At 44.3% G+C, this 16,084-nt stretch overlaps 1 protein-coding gene across 1 annotated transcript in view; it reads right to left on the minus strand.

Moving 5' to 3' along the window:
- The window catches only part of LOC126484123 (venom dipeptidyl peptidase 4-like), a 411,056-nt gene that overhangs the window by 136,718 nt on the left and 258,254 nt on the right, over positions 1 to 16,084 (minus strand). The gene's annotated exons all lie outside the window — the stretch shown is intronic.

Consider the following 16,084-nt stretch of genomic DNA (forward strand, 5'->3'; position numbering starts at 1 on the left):
CACAGCACAGGCCTACATTGATGTTTTAAACATCTTCTTGCTTCCCACTGTTTCCCTTATGCAAGCCTTTATCCTGCTTGGCACTGATTGATATAGTTGCTGGATGTCCTCCTGAGGAATTCAGGGTAATAGTTCAATGCATTACATCTTTCAAATTCCATTGACGAGAACTTCACTCAGTTTTTTAATTTTTTTTTTTTTTCAAATGTCAGAGGCCACGGTGGCCTTATATTATCCTATGCATTCAATAAACAGCTGCTTTTGAGGAAGACGTTTGTTGTATGTGATACGGAAAGGCAACCCCGACTACCTCCGATGATGTTTCACAGCATGATACAGAACATGTTAAATAATTATAAAGAAAAACAAGCAATTGCAAAACACAAAATATTACCATATGAATTCAAACAAATTTCTGTTAACAAGAAATGGAGAGTTAACGATTAAATTGTGAATTTGTAGACACAGTTTTGCGTGACTCTGTAGGATACAGAGTGATTTAGGTGGCCCTGCCAATATGTTTTATGGACCTCGGAACGTCTACAAAAATCACGCGCGAGGTTTCCATATGCTCTCGCACGTTACGCACAAAATATTAGTTCTAGAGAAAAAATGAACAGATCCTTTTTGTAGGAAATTTAATGAAGATAATTTTTGTACTAGTAGACGTCTACGCAGGAGGACAGCGTTTTCGACTTAAGGGGAGGTTTACTATCTTTGGCCCGAAAAAGGCATATTCTATGAGAATTTTTTTTCGGGATATGTTATAGATATCAGTATCAAATTTGGTCAACATGTTTGTTGATATTTCCTCTACAAACTGGAATTTTTTCGACGGGAAATGTCGAAGAGTGAAGGCGGAAGTGCCGTCGGAACGAAACAAAATTTCGATGTAGACCTCAACGCACGGTGTGTCACAGGTCAGCTGGTTCGTCTGAAATCAAAATTGAGTCGACGTTAGCGAAGTTATATAAGATTCTTTACGAGTTGTACCTCGCTTAAGTTATCTAGACCATAGGAAACAAAATGGAGGCCATTTGAAAAAATAGGGTTTTTTTCATCGATTTTTCGACTTCGTCGGCCAAGTAAAAATATTTATATCTGATGGATCTGAATAAAAGTGGTACAACTCCTAGATAATTTAGTTATCTTCGTCGGAAACAATCATGGCAATCGGTTCAATAAATTTGTAGTTACCATACCGCGCGATAATAAAAAAAGTCATTTCGAGAAAAATGCGTTTGCAACGGGTCCATAAACTAGTCCTTCCTCTTCCTCATAGAGGGTGTTCTGCTCGATCTGGGCCATTCTGCGCTGTTACAGAGACGCTCGTACGGCCGGTGACAAGCGGTTTTCGGCCGCTTGAATCCGGTGGTCGTCCGAATGCTTGGCGAGCTGCGTCGAATATTGTCCCAGGGTGACGCCCATCGTTGTCATGGTCTTCAGAATTGCTAAATACCCTTCGTTGAAGCTGCTCACTGCCAGGAAAGTCGCAATCTCCACAGTCTTCGCACAATAATGCAAATACTTGGGGGCTAGCTTCCAAACACACGCGTTCAAACTTTCATTTGAACTTTGTGTGTTTCCTCCCAAGCACTGGTACAATAACTCGTCCTCCGAAATAAAAAAACTGGTGCGTGAGAAAGTCCGATTTCAGGTAGGTGTATTTTCTGTTCAACCGCAAATAACAAACATTTCCGTTCCGTATTCGGAAAAACCTTTTCGGGAGTGGATTCTAAACACTTTCATGGGTCCAAAAATGCAATTTAAAAAAAAAGATTTTTTGAACCAAAAGATAACCTTCCCTTAATTCAAGAAAAACTCGTTGGAAGTCACCATTGTACGTTTTTCTTGAATAATTGTAAGACTAGTTTCTCTAGCGAAAACGTAGCCCACAACAAAATTTAACTACATCAAATGTGCTGCAGATACGTCGTATTAATTGTTTTCTGTAGGACTACTAGTTTGCACGTAGTGAATAAAAGAATATAACAATTTTGCGAGTGGTATTTAAAGGCACTGAGGGTTGCGTAAAACCCATGGGCAGGGACAGCTGAATAATCGTATGTATTGAGAACATGAGATAATTACAGAACAGCGGATCTCAGGACGTTGCCAGAAAATGGGGAGAGGTTTCAGTGGACATAAAATGTTGAACAGATAACCACTGATATATTTAGAAGAGAATAAGAAAACGTGTAGTATTAGGTTGGTTCATTAGTTCGTATCGTTTTTGTTTTTAATGTTGGTATTCCGTTTGCTATGGGTTTATTTATCACTGTTATTTTTATTTGTAGTTCCTATTGCTATTTGAGCTTACATTTTGTCATTTGGAGACGTGAGTGGAGCTGCGGTCACTACAAAACGGAGTGGCAAGTGGAGAAATCGGCGCGTTTCAGACATCTTCTTTTGTTGGAGTTCAGTAGAGGGGTGACAGCGGCGGAGACAACCAGAAATATTTGTGCCGTGTATGGGGACAATGGCACTGGACAAAGCACGGCTAGAAAATGGTTTCCTCGTCTTAAGGAGGATCGTTTTGACATCAGTGATCCTCCACGTTCAGAAAGACTTTTGGGGTTTGATGAAGATCGTTTAAACGCATCAGTACACAATGATCCAAGTCAGAGTACTCGAGAACTCGCAGATGTGATGAACTGAGATCATTCCACCATCGTGCGACATTTTCATGCAGACGGGAAGGTCCACAAAGTGGGTATATGGGCACCGCGTGCTCTAAGCCAAAGTCACACAAAACGGGCCGGTGGCCTCATGAGCGTCTCTGCTTGCTCGTCATCAAGTGGCTCGTGAACAACACCGACCATTCCTATCCTGTGTCGCTACTAGTAACGAGAAATGGCATCTTTACGTTGACACGAGGAAAAGAAAGGATTGGTGGAACCCAAACAAAGCAGCAACCGTACAAAGAGCTGTGCTCATCCACGAAAGATAATTTTATGCACGTGGTGGAACAGCAGTTGTTGGAGTTCAGTAGAGGGGTGACAGCGGCGGAGACAACCAGAAATATTTGTGCCGTTTAAAGGCACTGAGGGTTGCGTAAAACCCATGGGCAGGAACAGCTGAATAATCTCATGTGTTGAGAACATGAGATAATTACAGAACAGCGGATCTCAGGACGTTGCCAGAAAATGAGGAGAGGTTTCAGTGGACATAAAATGTTGAACAGAAAACCATTGATATATTTAGAAGAGAATAAGAAAACGTGTAGTATTAGGTTGCTTCATTAGTTCGTATCGTTTTTGTTTTTAATGTTGGTATTCCGTTTGCTATGGGTTTATTTATCACTGCTACGAATTGCTTTCCCGAGGTGTAGCAATAACAGCTAACATGTATTGTCAACAACTGACACGTATTGTAGACGCAGTCCAAGGACAACGACCAGCAAGATGCTTTATTCACGATAACGCCCGCCCGCATCCTGCTAAACCGACAAAAAACACTACGAGGGAGCTGGGTTGGGAAGCCATTCCGCATCCACCTTACTGACCTGATCTCGCGCTCTCAGATTTTCACATTTTCTGCTCTCTGTCGAACAACTTTCAAGAAATATCCTTCCCGGTTAGAAATGCTCTCCGAACACGGCGCGATGAGTTCTTCGCCTCAGAGCCATGTGATTTCTGCAGTCGCGGAATCGAAAAGTTACCGCAGCGTTGGCAAACTGTTGTAAATAGAGAAGGAGAATATACAGGTTGGTCCATTGGTAGTGACCGGGCCAAATATCTCACGAAATAAGCATCAAACGAAAAAACTACAAAGAACGTAACTTGTCTAGCTCGAAGGGGGAAACCAGATGGCGCTATGGTTGCCCCGCTAGATGGCGCTGCCATAGGTCAAACGGATATCAACAGCGTTTTTTTAAATAGGGACCCCCATTTTTTATTCCTATTTAAAAAAAAAGTTGATATCCGTTTGACCTATGGCAGCGCCATCTAGCGGGCCAACCATAGCGCCATCTGGTTTCCCCCTTCAAGCCAGACAAGTTTCGTTGTTTGTGGGTTGTTTCGTTTGACGCTCATTTCGTGAGATATTTGGCCCGGTCACGATCAACGGGCCACCCTGTATTATTGATGTTTTGCGTATCTGTTGTGTTTTCTTAAACTTATGGGAAAACCGCAGTACATTCTATATGTAAGTAAAGATCAAGCAACAGTTTTCGCATTTAAAAATCGAATCTGAACGCTGTTTATTTGATGAAAGATCGTGTTATGTCTCGTGTAGGAAGGACAAACGGCTGTCGCCTCGTGACACAATTCAGTAGCGGCAGGATTGTGGCCCATCCACACTGCCGCTTATCGTTCCGGGAAGCTGCTTCTAGTGCTATCCCACTAATGCCATGTGAATATGAAATCAGTGGATGCAGGAGTGCCATACTCAACACCACGCAGGATGTCGGTGGCCCTGCTTGACTAGCGCTCGAGAGGAGAGACGTGCTGCACGCTCTGTCGTGCAGGATTGTGGAACCACGTCGTCGAGTCAGAAAATGAGCTTGTTTGCAGCGGGACAAGTTTCCACGCGGACAGTACGGCGATGTCTGGAGCAGCACGAACCGTCAACACGGCGACTAATGTTGCGGCTTCTATATTCATCGATATGATGATCAATTGTGGTTCTGAAAAGGACCAAGATGATGTTTCTGGTGTGAAAGGATCAGCCGCCAGAGAAACCAGACGCCCAGCAATGGCTGAGATCGCAAAAGAGCTTCCTGAGAACATCCGAGAAGCTCACCATTTCACCAGAGAAGGCAAGGCTGGAGTTATAGAGGAAGTCGACGCCTCACCTGCAGACGCCAGAAGCTGAAGAACTACCACCTGGACACAACGAAAGCTGGCTGGTGTGGAAATCTTTAAACAGATTACGATCAGGAGTTGGACGATCCAGAGACAACCTGAAGAGATGGGGCTTCATAACAGAAGATACGTCCTGTGATTGTGGACAAGAACAAACCACAAGCCACATGCTCCAGTGCCTTTTGTGTCCTACATCCTGCACGAAGATTGATCTCCTGTAAGCCACTCCAAGCGCCTTGGAGGTTGCAAAGTACTGGGCACATGTAATATAAATATAATTTGTGTATATATATGTACATATTTATTGATGTGTATGGCTACTGTAAATTTGTATGTTTCTGATTCGAGAATAATAATGTTGCGGCTTCCTCGACGCAGCAGCGGAGAGCGACGCGCAGTGAGACCACGGAGTCTTTTCAGATGGACCTCACAAGGAGAGGTCCCCAACTGTAAGATCGACTTTTTGAAACCAAATATATTGTGTTGTAGGTTAAGATCCCAGGTATCACATCCTGCAGCCATTCACCTGGTGGGCCCTCATTTGCGAGAAACTGACGAAAAAAGAACAGAATTTTGCGCGTTGCCCAATAGCATTAAAAAAAGAGAAGTTAACCTGTATGGGTGTCTGGAGTAATGGGTAGCCTAACACCTTCACATGCAAGAGGTTGGACGTTCGAGTATCGCCAGCTGTAGTACTTTTTTATTTTTAAATCTTTTTCGAAATAACTTTGATCATTATTTTTATTGAATTAATTGGTTTAAATGTAATTTTTTATTTCTGCTACTTAGTCACATCATTTCATTCACAATGCCCCCGGTAGCTGTGTGGTCAACGCGACAGATTGTCGATCCTAAAGGCCCGTGTTCGATTCCCGGCTGAGTCTGAGATTTTCTCGGCTCAGAGACTGCGGGTTGTGTTATCTTTAACCATCATCATTTCATCCCCATCGACGCGCAAGTTGCCGAAGTGGCGTCAAATCGAAAGACTTGCACCGGACGAACTGTCTACCTGACGGGAGGCCCTAGTCACGCGACATCACATCACCATATAAACCTTTTTTCTTTTCAAAATATCCACGGGTGTACTGCCGGTCTACAGTGCCCGTTGGACACTGTAGACCGGCAGTACACCCGTGGATATTTTGATTATTAAATACGCCGGGAGAAACTCAAGAATCACTTTTTTCATTTGTTTCATTTTTCCTTTATATCATTCTTTTTCCAATCGGAAATTTTGTGATTATGAATTTAATTACATTTATCTATTATAATATCCAATTATTTGAAAATTCCGATATACCAGTTGAAAAGCAAAAGACCAAATGATCTAGTCATACTGACTGTGCAGTGGTGTGAAAAACGCACTTGATCTAGTCATACTGACTGTGCAGTGGTGTGAAAAACGCACTTTTAGTTACTAGATGTGCAAATTTTTGCGTGGTAATCGTCATAGAAACATTTAAAACATAACCTAAATACGTATTGCACTATGGACAAAATACTTCAGATGAAGATTTAAATTAAAGCAGGGTTTACAAGTATAACGAAATTCAAACAAAATGAGAAATAGATATAATGAACTCAATAATGTGAACGAAAAAACAGGGTGATAAAACAAAAGATATTAAATCTAAATTAATATATTAAATTAATTAAGAACACAAGAACGAAGATTTCAAGTGGAAAAACAATGATAGGAAGAAAAATCACAGCAAATCAAGAAGTTGATATTGTGATTAAAATTACGTGACAAACAAATGAAAATAAAAAATTATTGCACCTGCTGAAACCCGAAATCACAAACTCCTGTACGTGAAGCTGCTACCCTGTTCACTACACCACACAACCAAACTATTTGACAGAACATTTTTGATGCTGTTGAGTGTCACACAAAATTCCTAAATTTTCTTTTTCATTAGATACTTGTAAATGAGATTCACCATGGCTGCAGTGCGTGATACTGGGGTCTTAATCTACATAACCGTACAGGTGGTTTCAAAAAGTCGATCCCACCGCTGGGAAGCCATCCTTATCAGTTCTGTGTGCGGCATCATGTTGGACGTGTCCTTGTGTGGAGACTCCAGTGAGAACGCATGCTCCCAGACTGTATTCTTCACCGTCATACCGGCCACAGTACCTAGAGTGATGGTATGGGGGCACCATTAGTGCACTATGAGGTCAACGCTGGTTAGCACAACTATAAATTTGCTCACAAGCTGTGTTTAAGGCCAGGGACTGTGCCTTGACTTAGGGGACTCCGTAACGTTAATTTTGAGTAAGAGGGTGCAAGACTGCATGTTGCCCATGTTGTCCTGACCTACTTCAATACGGAGTACGTTCGACTGTTGCCTTGCCTGACACGTTCCCCAGATCTCTCAGCCATTCAAAACACGTGATCATGTGTTATCCAAAGATTAGTATGCTACTGCTTGCCAGCCCTACGACTAATGAACTGTAGCACAGAGTCGACAAAGCATATCTGCCATTGAAGGTGATTTAGACTCAATGCTCAACTGGGTCAGTGGCAGGCAGCTGTAATGACCAAATTACTGGAAAAATTAAAAAAAATCTTCTTACGTATCAAAATTAACAGTAAAGACTGGTGCCTCAGGTGGAGATCGGTGTCAGTCATTTTCTTCAGGCGCGTAGGACGTCATAGTCATTAAGAAACAGCTCATTTTACACTCGCCAGTTGCGAATTGAGCAAAAAAAAAAAAAAAAAAAAACAAAGCAGTCACGTACCATCTTTCAGTTAATCGGCCCAGATGCAGTATACAGGATCACTTAGCTGCTCCTACCGTTGGGTTTTATGCAATCTGCAACACCTTCGAATACCACATGCAAGGTTTTCACATTCTCTCGCTCACTACACACGAGTCATTAGTCCTGCAGCAAAAAATGAACAGGATCTCTCTGTAAGAAATTTAATGCAGTTAAGTTTTGCACCGGCATACGTTTTTGCTAGAGGTTATAGATTTCAGATTATTCGAGGAAAACATACAGTAGTGACCTTCCCAGTACGAAGTTTAACTACATTACATTTCTCACAAAGAGAGCCTGTTCATTTCTTCTGTAGAGCTAATGGTTGGTGTGTAGCAAGAAAGAGAACAAGAATTTCGAGCGTGGTTTTTGAAGGTGTTGCACGTTGCATAATAAAACCCATAGGCAGGGGCAATTGAATCACCATGTATACAGTAAAGGGTACCAAACATCAAGCAAGACAGTTATATCCAGCAAAGCAGTTTTACCCAGTCAGTGCCTGCTTGATCAGCACCTGACACCAGAAACTATGTCAGTTGGGAATTATATTCAATTAAGTGGTTCCTTTTGTATGCTTCATATACGTGCCTTTTATCTGTTTGTCACTTCCATCGTGAACCGACGGGCTCGTCTAGAGAAGTAGAAACTGTATCCTTCTCATGATTTGTGCTATGAATTCTGTGTGTACACTGTTCTTTATAGAGTGTTAGGCCGGTGTGTCTCTTTGTTCAAGTAATTGGTCAATAATAGCGTGAAATTACAAAGTTCACCTGTGCATTAGATTTACATTAATTGGATCTTAGGAGTCGAGCTATGAACTAGCGTCTGTGCTCTTCAACACATGCACTTTAAAAACGTGAAGAAGCATTAAAAACAGACCAGTAATCCACACTAGTTTCATTCCCTTATCGCCACATCTGCCTCCTTAACCTGACATCTGAGTCATTCTCCACCATCTCCAATCACAGAGACCTGAAAGATCTCAGTTTGACCCCGTCGCTGTCTCACTCCTGCACGTAGCCGCTCGCGTGCGAGAAAAGTATGACCTCAGATCTCGAGTCACCTACGATCTGAGTGTGAGTTTCACAGTATGTTGCGACCAATGCCGGGTTACTACATCAGATATGTGGCATCTCTGTACTAAATTTCTTACTCTGTATACCCCAAATCATCTAAAAATTCCATATCGTAATCTTCCAACTGTATTGCGTAAAACAAATTTACGTTATTTACTGCGTTGAGGTGAAACCTGGCTTACTGTTGCTTTTGTTCGTATGTATTCGGCCCTAAGGTTATTGGTTAACAGTTTGGAAAGTTTCCCACCTCGTGATGCGCTCTGTTACAGGGCTTTTATGTTGAATCAAGCATAAGTAATGTCACATACAGGCACGGCGGGTAGATTTTTTTATCGATAAACCCATGTGTATATGTACCCATCACATGCGTAAATTGTCTACAGATGATACTGTATCGATTTTTATAAGAATCCCCGGTACTGATGTGAAGTTCCATGTAGGAGGTGAGAGTACTTTCTATAATTCTATTTGTAAATTTTCGGCATAAACAAATTCCAGACGGGTACGCAAAACATTCACATCGATTCCATATTTTCATTCCGATAGGGTCAGCAGCTGTGACGAATTAAGAGTTCGTGATGCCATGAGCTGTAATTCTCTTTACTAGATGTACAAGCGCACGACTTCGGCTTTAGACCGTTTTCGAGTTTCTAAATCAGAAGCATTATACATTGGATGGATAAGTATCACTTACGAATTTAATACACAGTCATGCTCATAAATTAACGATAATGCTGATACATGGTGAAACAACGCTCTGGTGGACGGTTTGCGGGTTTAAATCACCTCGGGGTATGACCGTGCGGTGCATTTGACCTGCGGTCTTCGAAAAAAATTGTTCAAGTGGCTCTGAGCACAATCGAACTTAACATCTGAGGTCGACAGTCCCCTAGAACGTAGAACTACTTAAACTAACTTGAGGACATCACACACATCCATATCCGAGGCATGATTCGAACCTGCGACCGTAGCGGTCTCGCGGTTCCAGACTGAAGCACCTAGAACCGCTCGGCCACTCTGGCCGATTTGCGGTCTTCGCACGGTGGCGTTGGCAGCAGTCCACATACACAGCGGTGTGTTGGTGCAGCGAGTAAGTGTGCGTACGTTTTCAGACGTGCTAATGGTGACTGTGTGTTGAAAATGGCTCAAAGAACACATATTGATGACGTTATAAGGGTTAGAATACTAGGGCGACTGGAGGAGGGTCAAACACAGCAGGTCGTAGCACGGGCCTTCCGTGTGCCATAAAGTGTGATCTCAAGATTATGGCAACGATTCCAACAGTCCACAGTGTACCACACCACAAGAAGACCGATATCTCACCATCAGTGCCCGCAGACGGCCACGGAGTACTGCAGGTAGCCTTGCTCGGGACCTTACTGTAGCCACCCGAACAGTTGTCCCCAGACACACAATCTACAGACGACTGAACAGACATGATTTATTCGCCCGGAGACCTGTAAGGTGCATTCCACTGACCCATGGTCACAGGAGAACCCGTAAAGCCTGGTGTCAAGAACACAGTACATGATCATTGGAACAGTGGTCCCAGATTATGTTCACGGACGTGTCCAGGTTTAGTCTGAGCAGTGATTCTCATCGGGTTTTCATATGGAGTGAACCAGGAACCAGATACCTACCCCTTAATGTCCTTGAAAGGGACCTGTATGGAGGTCGTGGTTTGATGCTGTGGGGTGGAATTGCGATTGGTGCACGTACATCCCCGTATATCTTTGACAGAGGAACTGTAACATGTCAGGTACATCGGGACGCCATTTTGCACCAGTATGTCCGCCTATTTAGGAGTGCAGTGGGTCCCACCTTCCTCCTGATGGGTGATAACGCACGGCCCCACCGAGCTGCCATCGTGGAGGAGTACCTTGAAACAGAACATATCAGTTGAATGGCGTGGCCTGCCTGTTCTCCAGACCTAAACCCCATCGCGCACGTCTGGGATGATCTCGGTCGACATATCACTGCACGACTTAAACCCCTACGACACTTCAGGAGCTCCGGCAGGCACTGGTGCAAGAATGGTAGGCTATACCCCAGCAGCTGCTTGATCACCTGATACAGAGTATGCTAACCCGTTGTGCGGACTGTGTGCGTGTGCACGGCGATCATATCCCATATTGATGTCGGGGTACACGCGCAGGAAACAGTGGCGTTTCGTAGCACAAGTGTTTCGGGACGGTTTTCTCAACTTATCGCCAATACCATGGACTTACAGATCTGTGTCGTGTGTGTTCCCTATGTGCCTATGCTATTAGCGCCAGTTTTGTGTAGTGCCACGTTTTGTGGCACCATATTCTGCAATTATCTTTAATTTATGAACATGAGTGTAGGTACAGGTCATATCCCAAAATACACTAGAAGTGTTATAACTTGCTTTATACACGTGGCTGTCGGGAACGGCCGTGCCCCCACGTTTCGGCTGCCGAGTGGAGAGGAGAGGTGAGGGGAAGGCAACGTCGGCTGCTTCCTAAAATGCTGGCGCCACTAGCGGCATTTTGTGCTAATCGCGAAATCGGAGACGACACTCGCGGTAATATTGCCGGTTTAAGTGACACCTCCGTCGCATCGGGAATCACCTAATTTGTTGAAATACTCATGCTCGAGAGTTTTGCCTACGGCTTAAGTATTATTTATTTATCGAAAATAATGAAAAATGAAAGTAGATGAATATACAACTCGATACTATGAATCGAAAGACAAACCAGATTTTTGAATCTGTTTGCACATTGCATTTATTAAAAACACCACAGCAGTAATGTTTACAAAGTGTAATTAACTGTGCGTGAAATAATTGTCAAAATGATGTTCACTAAAGGTCACTGTCATTTGTGTTTGATTCAAAACCATCGTCATCATCGTTTGAGGAGTCCGCCCCCGGTAGCTGGGTGGTCAGCGTGACGGAATGTCAATCCTAAGGGCCCGGGTTCGATTCCCGGCTGAGTCGGAGATTTTCTCCGCTCAGGGACTGGGTGTTGTGTTGTCCTAATCATCATCATTTCATCCCCATCGACGCGCAGGTCGCCGAAGTGGCGTCAACTCGAAAGACCTGCACCAGGCGAACGGTATACCCGACGGGAGGCCCTAGCCACACTACATTTCATTTCATCGTTAGAGGATGTGGTACCGATGGTGCACTCCTTCCTTCGGCATGTCATTAGTGACATTGTTCTACCTGAAATTTATTTATTTATTTATTTTTTGCCCATGTCAGTTCTGTCCGATTTAGATCGCATTTGTAGCGCGGTAAACGGACTGCTCTCAGCGATTTCATCCACGACATACACTTTCACGGCTGGTTTGGCTCTGAGCACTATGGGACTTAACATCTATGGTCATCAGTCCCCTAGAACTTAGAACTACTTAAACCTAACTAACCTAAGGACATCACACAACACCCAGCCATCACGAGGCAGAGAAAATCCCTGACCCCGCCTGGAATCGAACCCGGGAACCCGGGCGTGGGAAGCGAGAACGCTACCGCACGACCACGAGATGCGGGCACACGGCTGGTTTCTTTTCCTTTATTTTTTACGTAGCATTTCAGCCTTCGTCACTTATTTGCCTGTCTCGGAACCACTCTAACATCGTAATCCTGAAATCATATTATTCAGGCATCCTGTCGAACTTCCTGCTTTGGTACCGCGCATTATCAACACAGTCACAGACTTGGGTGGAATAATAGCAACCACCATATCTGCAACCCAACCCCCCGCCCCACCTCTCCCACATTGACGTCCCCTACTTTCGTCAACTTCAAGAAGTTTGCAAGTTAGTGGAAACAGCTTCTTGCATGAAATTTCCTGACGAACTAAAACTGTGCGCCAGACCGTGTTCCCAGGTTCGAGTCCCGGCTTGGCAGACGGTTTTAAGTTGCCAGGAAGTTTCAAATCAACGCACACTCCTCTGCAGCGTGAAAATTCGTTCCACTTTCTTGCATCTTGCTGCAACTACTTGTCGGGTTTATCATTGCGCGCAAATTTTTGTCAAACTTAAGAGAAGTTTTGCGTGTGCAGTACCGGTGCGAAAGTATCACTGCCGCAAAGGACACTGCCACAAAGACAGATGGGCCGAAAAAAATGTACCTTTGCAACAACGAAAGGCATATAATTGGCACCCCAACTCAAGGTAGTGCAAAATGCTTTTACCAATCAATTTGTTTCACCAGAAGAGAAAGTAAAATGGCAGTATAAACGTCATTAAAATCTAGCTGATTTTTTTAATGTTGCCTTAAACATAAATGCATTGCAGTTGCCATAAAAGTAGTAAGTACTGCTTGAAAAAGTCGAAGAGTAACTAAAACACATTTTTGTTTCGAGTTATGAACTACCTGTTTGTGAAATAGACAAGAGATGTTCGAAATTTGAATACGATATCCTCAAAGTTTTGAAGTCCTTTAGCTAACTGAATAGTTTTCCTTAGCAACATAATATGTATTTGTCTAAAAAAAATCTATTTTTTATTTTTGTGGTTCATAACGATTTTCATTAATTAATAACAATGCAACAACAGCAGTTTTTAAGAATAACTGCACTTCTTCAACTACTACTTGCGACAAGTTCCTGAAATAAACTTGCCCCAGTAAATTGAAGAAGTAAACTTCAATAATTTGTTCTAACGTAAACACCTCAGCAAGTGCATACTAAGTTACTTGCTAGTGAATACAAGCCTTTCGTAGTATACTCACGTTGAGAAAAACAGAACATCTTCGACGACTAGAGATAGGACAGTCATATTCACAGGACGCGTACATTAGTATGTTCTGCAGAAATGATTAGCATTTGAAACATGTCAGTCCGTCGGTTCAAGATCAACATCAACATCGCGGCGCAACACCACCTACCGGTAAAATGTGCCTGGGGCTTCATTGTCGCTACAAACCGAAGAAAACAGATCAGTGTGACTTGAGCAGACGTGCAGGATGTCGCAGATAGATGTGCGAACCGTATGTCAAATCAGAAAGTTTGACAGAGGATGCATTATTGGCCTGAGAGAACTGATGTATGCAGCCGGGAAATTGTTCCTCGTGTGGGACGAAGTTTTCGGCAGTGCAACGGGTGCGTGCAGAATGGTTTACGGAAGACCGTAGAACACTACGGGAAGGGTCGGATCGCACCAACCAGACCACCTCTCGAGGAGATAGACAACTCATCCGAAAGGCATTGCAGGACGGACGTACATCCTCCTCGGCTCTGGCGAAACAGTGGAACCCTCTAACACATCGTATATTACCAGCGATGACAGACCGTCCCCGTTTATTACGGCATGGGTAGTCCACTTCTGCGCCTACCTTTGACGAATGTGCAGAAACATGGTTCAAATGGCTCTGAGCACTATGGGACTCAACTGCTGAGGTCATTAATCCCCTAGAACTTAGAACTAGTTAAACCTAACTAACCTAAGGACATCACAAACATCCATGCCCGAGGCAGGATTCGAACCTGCGACCGTAGCGGTCTTGCGGTTCCAGGCTGCAGCGCCTTTAACCGCACGGCCACATCGGCCGGCTGCAGAAACATGTTAGACGAAAATGGTGTATGGAACGACGTCACTGGGGACAACAATGACAACAAATGAATCCAGGTTCTGTTTGTTTGAAAATGATGGTTGCATTTTCGCCAGAGACAGGGGGAACGGCATCACAATGACTGCATTTGCACAAGACATGCAGCGCCAACTCAAGGCATTATGGCGCGGGGATACAACCACAAACCACAGCTGGTGCGTGTCCAGGGCATTGTGACCAGTGTGACCTGTGTGAATGACAACCCGCTACCCGCAGCCATACCCTTCCTGCACAACAACCCGACGCCATTTTTCAGCCGGACAATGCCCGATCACATGTTGCTGCACGAACAAGTGCCTTCTTGGTGTCACAAGGTGTCAGCTTTTTTCCATGGCTCGCCAGATCACCAGACTTGTCGCCAGTCGAAAGTGTGTGGGATATGGTGAAACGACGGGTCCAGTAGTGTAACCCAGTCGCAAGCATCACTGATGAACTTTGGAACCAGGTGAATGCAACATGGAAGGCTGTACCCTAGGACGCCACTAACGCCTTATACGCGTCTATGCCATCATGCATGGAACAAGTTATCGGGGTCCATGGCGGACCCTGTGCCTAAGAGTCAACAGGACACATGCTGAACCGAGGAGACTGAAATGCTAATCATTTCTGCAGAACATTTTGATGTACATGTGTGATGAATATGAACGTCCTATCTCTATTTGTTCATAGTGTTCCGTTTTTTCTGAACATGAGTGTACTTCGCATCTAGGAGATGCTTGACGTTGGCAGCGCTCGGAGACAAATGGATATCTCTCAAGCAGTGCCGATTCTACAAAATTGTTAAGGCTTTCTTGGCCACTTGTTGACAGACTGTCTATTGCCTTCTGTCTCGGGTTCTTCGGCCGACGTTCATCTGATGATTTTACTGACGTTTCGCCAGCACGAGTGGCTGGCATTGTCAAAGCTTCACCCTCCATTATCGGTGGTGAACTGGAGCCGAGCTCGCGGCCGCAGACTATATGCACCTGGCGCGCCAACGTCCGAGGGCTTCTCCGCGGTCATTTCCGGTCCGGTTCTCCTCTTGCCGCCGGCGACGGTCGTTCGCTGCAGTACGGGAAGCCAGGATCCGTTTACCTTAAGGCTTTCCTCTTTCTTGTTGAAGCTGTTCGCATGTTTTCGTATTTCTACAGCTTCTCTGAACAAGCGCGTGTGATAGTGCTTCTCTACAGCCAGAACTTCTGCGTCGGTGAATTTTATTACATGGTCGGTCTCACTCAGTGCGTGCTCTGCTACGGCCGATTTCTCCACCTGCCCCAACCTGCAATGACGCTTATGTTCTTTGATCCTGGTGTTGATTGATCGTCCAGTCATTCCGACATAAACTTTTCCGCATGTGCATGCTATACGGTATATTCGCGACATTGCAAATGGGTCGCTTTTCTCCTTTGCCGATCTAACACACTCTTTCATCTTCCTTGTCGGTTTGAAAATCGTCTTTACGCCGTGTTTGCGCAATATACGGCCGATTCTGTCCGTCCCTCTGGGAATGTATGGCAGAAAGGCCGTACCTGACATTTCTTTTTCTGATTCTTTACTTCGCCGAGTGTTTGGCTCTGTTACACTTCTGACATAATTTGTGGAGTACCCATTGCTCCTCAGAACACTTTCCAGGTGCTGCATTTCGCGTCTGAGGTGCAGCGACTCACAAAAACTGCCATTACTACATCTGCTGCTCACAGGGGATGGCGAAAACCTGGTACACAGCGTGTATCGTAATCTGACACACATGGACCACCACCCGAACCAGAAAAGAGGCATGATTAATACGCTCGTGACGCGAGCAGGACGAATATGTGAGTCGCAGCTCCTCAGACGCGAAATGCAACACCTGGAAAGTGTTCTGAAGAACAATGGGTACTCCACAA

This window comes from Schistocerca serialis, chromosome 6 (assembly GCF_023864345.2).
Source record: "Schistocerca serialis cubense isolate TAMUIC-IGC-003099 chromosome 6, iqSchSeri2.2, whole genome shotgun sequence".
Taxonomy (NCBI): domain Eukaryota; kingdom Metazoa; phylum Arthropoda; class Insecta; order Orthoptera; family Acrididae; genus Schistocerca; species Schistocerca serialis.